This window comes from Montipora foliosa, chromosome 3 (assembly GCF_036669935.1).
Source record: "Montipora foliosa isolate CH-2021 chromosome 3, ASM3666993v2, whole genome shotgun sequence".
NCBI lineage: Eukaryota > Metazoa > Cnidaria > Anthozoa > Scleractinia > Acroporidae > Montipora > Montipora foliosa.
In genome coordinates, this window is record NC_090871.1 from 42,608,951 (window position 1) to 42,614,379 (window position 5,429).

The window sequence follows — 5,429 nt, forward strand, 5'->3', positions numbered from 1 at the left end:
GTTGGCTATTTACAAGTGCAGCTGGGAAGTTGAACCAGGGACTACCAGGATCAAATTGAACGAGTGGTCAGAGCGGGTCTTGAACCCGGGTTCTCCGGATCTCAAGGCAAGCGCCCTAACCACTGGGCCACACTGCCTCTTAGACTCTGGTAAGCACTTAAAATTAGAAGTGCTTACAAAGTTGTATATGCCTGGATTCTGGTCTTCGGCACTTCGCACTTGGTTACTGAAAATAGCAAGAACAATTTGTTTAAAGGGTGCTTCCAATTCATGAGATGCAGCAAATATGTTGTCATCCTCTTTTTCTGACCATCGTTTTACATGACCTGTTCAACACTTTTGTTTTTTTTTAGATGGTCATGCTCTTTCCAAACGGCTTTCAAAGCACGTTACACACGCCACAAAAACTGTGCGCACTGCTCTTTATAATTTCAACTGCCTTGATTCCAGCCCTGGTTGGTTATTGATGTGATCCCTTGAGTTCAACTAAGTAAAGAACCCGGAAGCAGACGTGTGGCTAAGAAGTGAATTAATGAGTTCAGCTTCGTCAGAAGTCCCAATAACGGTCAAACGGAGGGCTATTGACTTGTTTCATTTGTTGGAGCGAGAAAAAGAACATAGTAGAGCACTTCACCAGCCAACATAGAACCCCTATCTCCTTGATATTACATTCTACTATTCCTTCATCTGAAGAGGCAAAAGGCAAAAATGTGTTCATTAAAATGAAACTGTTATCTGTTGAAAGACAACCTTTAAAGCTTCAAAATTTGTTCAAAGGCTACATTGAAATCTCAATTCCAAGCTTTGTTTATCACCAGGAGAGTACAGTGATCATGAAGGGGATGACGATATTGATACCTCTGATGTGTTGCTTTGTCTTCCAAAAAGTGCTGATGATGCACCGTTCAGTAACCCTGAATGCGAGAGTGGTTTTGGCAATGAATGAAATGACGATAGAGACAGTGCTTTTTTCAGTTTTCTGGAACATAGTATATTACTTACTTACTTGGTTTCCATTGAATTGACTTTTTTTTTCAAGGTATGTGTTTTAATTTAGATCAGAAAGATCTTTTCAATTAAAAATGGCAAATCAAACATTTATTTTTCTCCTTTCTTCCAATAGTATTTTAAATGTGTAAACCACAGGTTTAAATCAAAATTGCAGTGCAATGAATGGTTAACCTAGTGAGTCTTATACCTTACTTTCAACTAGACCCATCTTTCACGAATTTCAAGCTAGTAGTAGTTGACCATTAAATAAAAATGGTCACTTCAACCTTGTTCCTAGAGTCTCTTTCTGTTTTTTCATTGGAGATCGGCATCTGGTGAAGAATATGGGATATTTTGAATATTCTTCTAAATTCCCATAATTAACCCTGTTTTTCATTTCGTTTTTTAATTAGGGATCAACATCGCGTTGAGGTATGGGATATTTTGAATTTTCTTCTAAATTCCCTTAGTTAACCCCGTTTTTGACTTTGTGTTTTTTTAATTGGGGATTGACATCGTGTGGAGGGTATGAGATATCTTGGATTGCGTTCTAAATTCCCATAACTGACCCCATTTGTCATTTTGTGTTGTTCTATTGTGAATCAGCATCGTGTGGAGGGTACAAGAGATGTTGAATTTTGTTCTAAATTCCCATATTAAACACTGTTTTACTTTTTAGTGAGGCAATAAGTAGCCTGTTGAAGGATGCCTTGAGACAACGTGATTTTTCAGAAGATGCCAAGATTCTAGCAAGGGGTGCAACGATTGTAAGGAAATACATTTTTGCTCACAAAGGATTTAATTTTTCCGGATGTTTTCCAATGGACTGCCAATTGAAATATTTACCATCTAGCTTCAGGTCTCTGGTCTCTATCATTCTTAATGGAATTAACATTTAGGATCAAGAGCAATCTGAAAGTGAAGCATGTCTAACAGTTTGTCCTGTAAGACCAAAACAGGTGAAACTCTCCATTCGGCATCTCATGAGCCACCTCTAGCACTTTACGTTGGACTAAGCATACATAACTCGACCAGAAGTAAGACAATCACTTAAAAGATGTATTTCTGCTTCCTGTGATCGCATCATGGAAATAGAAGACTGGCTAGCATTGTCTCTTAGCACCTGCTTCAAGGAAGATGGATGTGTATCACTCGCTTGTTTAAGAAAAGGGATATTTTCTGTGGGTCCGCTTGATAACATTGATCATAATACCAGTTCTATAACATCCATCACCTCATTTCACGGAACTGGTATCACCATGTTTCAGTTTCCAACGGAAAGTGTACCTGTGAGCCCCCAATAGTAGTTCCGCCGCCTGGAACATAACACCAAGGATTACCAGAGAGCTATGCAACAGTACCTACAGTTGCACTAACTACAAGTTCAGTGTCTGTACCAGCCCGCAACTTAGCACCAGTTGAAGGAGAAGTTAACATTGACGACGCAAAACAACAAGAAGGTCGCTGGGTGAACCATGCTTTGTCCAAACTCAGCAACGATGATGTTGGCGCTGAAGATTCAATCACTTGGGCTGCTCATCACTCTAAAAATCAGCAACAAATGAACGATCCTCCTGTTATAACAGCACTCCTTCCTCTGTTTTACGAAAAGGCAGATACCCCTGCAATGATAAAACATGGTTTCTTAATCCGGGGCAAGTTCCAGTCATCACCCTGGATCAACCTTTGTTTGCATTGGCAAGACCCATTCAGTGGAAGTGGCCAGCTGAATATGGAAAAGACGAGTTCGGTGGACTCCATTTGGAGATGCCGATGTGGAGCACCGTTGCTGATCTCCTTGACGATAGCGGCTGGACCACAACTCTTACAGAAGCAGAGGTGGCTTCTTCTGGCATTGCACAAGGCTCCCAGAAAGCATCTCATCTTATGAGAACCAGTTAAATGCTGTGGTTAATATTTCTATTTTTTACACTTGATAATGTTCCTTGGGTTCCTAATGTTCCTATATTATTCATACAAGATTCATTTCACTTCAGACATGCTCACCCTGCATAGCCTGAAGCAAGAAATGTTCCTGGCCTCCGCCAGTGATGGAGCCTCGCTTGCTGAGTTGGAGAACACCACGAGTCAGAGAAGTCCGACATTTCTCTTCTGGGACTTGGTCATGAAATATGAGAGTCTGATTCTCATATTTGTCCGGGCACACAGGGAACTTGATTTCTCTCTGTTTGTGGAGGTGTTAGAGCAACTTGTTCTTTGCCCTTGACCACATGAACTATGCCCGCTGGGTTACAATTTACATCAGAGTTATGAAATCGCTTCCTGAATCCATCAGACGTGACTTTCAGGAGCATTGTCACTGGGTTCCTTCAAAGACAGGAAACAGATTCTCTTCAGTACCGCTGGACCAAGTTAACAAACAGGAAAATAGGATGGTGAAAGGTTCTGGTGGTGCAGTTGGTCTAACTGAGAATCCTGTAGCCTTCAGGTAGCTACAAACAAACAGTATAAAATGGTCCTCTTAAGGCTGGCGTTCTGTTTTGCCCCCCGAAAAAATGTGAAAAGCTATTCACGTTTTCGGGCAATGGCCAATTCCCTGTAGGAACCATGGTAGTTGTATTCATCATTTTGGACTGGACATGTGTTTTGATTTATACAACTACCATGATTCCCTGCAGATTCGTCTGATAGAGAGAATGGGCCATTAGTAATGGGACGATAATAGCGGTAATCAAATATAGGAACTAGCTCTTATACAATTGTGCTTTACAGCAAACCAATGTACGGATTCTAAGCGCAGCTATTGACATGCTCATTGATACTGAGATATATGAAATTAAAGATGCAGACAACTTAAAATACTATTTTTTCGTATAGACGATGGAAGCTGTCAGCTCCAGAGGTTTCAAGACCAGTTCCTGTCAGATCAGGATCCAGACAACCCAAGCAACTTCCAGAATCACGAGGAAGGCCTAGCAGCTCAGAAAACCTTCCAACGGCAGGTGAAAAACCTCTGTGATGTGGTAAATCCATTTTTTTTTATATCAGGGACTGTGCAGATACCAGTGTTGAATCAGTCAAGACACTTGACAAACTTGGTAAGGAACAATATCAGAAGTACGTCAAGGTCAATTCACACTCCAATAAAGAAGAATAATCTCCCTCTCTTCATTAAGAATCACAAAAAGGAAACTTGGTGGTAATGTTGTCATCCTCCTTACCGCAGATAACTCCTTTTGTATTTTTAAGGCGAAAGAAGTAAAGCTCTAGGCTGGAAAGCCCTTTTACACGAGAGCCGTGATTGTCTTTCTAAAAAGGCGACTGTAAGAGAATGCCTGTATGTCGCTAAAAACTAGAGTTTGTTAGTTTTTTAAGGTTGGGGAGGGGTCTTAGCCCTGACCAAAAGGTCTGAGTGATTTGTCCTTCCTGTTAGCGACAATGGGGCCATTCGGGAAAATTTGTGCAAGGTTCGGGTTGTTAGTGATCAAAGACCAGTTCTTCATTAGGATCTCTTTGAGTTTCGGTAGACTTGGGTTGTTGGTGGTGACGAACGGTAGAATGTTTTTGCATGTCATTGGCTTGTATTTCAAAGCGTTATTTCATGATGAGAAGTCGACTTCGGCTTGTATTTTGTTTACAAGCTCTTGTGGGTAGCCGCATTCGAGGAGACGGAATTTAAAATCCTGTTTGTTTGACTCGAATTTCTCTTTAATTGCCTTTGTTCATAACAAGCGCAGTGTCTCTCCTTAAGGAAACCCTTTTTCACGCTGAGGGAGTGGCATGAAGAGAAGTGCGTGTATTGGAACGTTTCTGTAGCTTTGAATTGTGTTTGGACATAGAGTATTTTGCTCGACGCAAAACGTGCTCCTTTGATATGCTTAGTTCGTTCTTTTCCCTTGGCTGCTTTTTACAGCTTGCCGCGGGTCTTTTCTGGTCAGTGATCGGTTTGCGGCTGACTGTATTCTCTTTTCTGCTTTCTCTCTTTTTACTGATCGGGGAACATTTGGCTCAGCTGTTGTTTGAGACTGATCAAACAAGATCACAGTTCTCCAAAGCAATTTGCACCTGTTTGCACAATTGTACGTCACATTACAAAGCTGTGATGGAGATATGAGAGAGTTCTTCAGTCATGAAGTTCAGTCCTTCCACCTGCGCTGTCAGAGTTTGGAAACCTACGCATTCCAAGTGCTGCGTTGGATCGCTTAAAATGTCTGCAGCCAAATAGCAATGGTAATACCGATCCACCTGCTCAGATTGACTGCCAAGTCTTGGATGGCGCAGTTATAGTCCACTGTCTGCGGACTGTGGAAGCTTCGATGTTTGATGAATATGCTGAGAAGGTATTCATACCCCATCTCCAGCAGCAGCTCCATCAAAGCAAACATGTGGATGTGGTGTGGGATACATATGTTCCTGATAGGACGCAACAAGGGAGATAAGAGGCCAAGGGGTCAGAAGGAAAGTAGCAGGCCAAACGA

At 41.6% G+C, this 5,429-nt stretch overlaps 1 pseudogene; it reads right to left on the reverse strand.

Annotated features, from left to right (window-relative positions):
- The window catches only part of LOC137995882 (uncharacterized), a 9,942-nt pseudogene extending 8,075 nt beyond the window's left edge, over window positions 1-1,867 (reverse strand).
- Window positions 1,868-5,429: the final 3,562 nt, after the last annotated feature.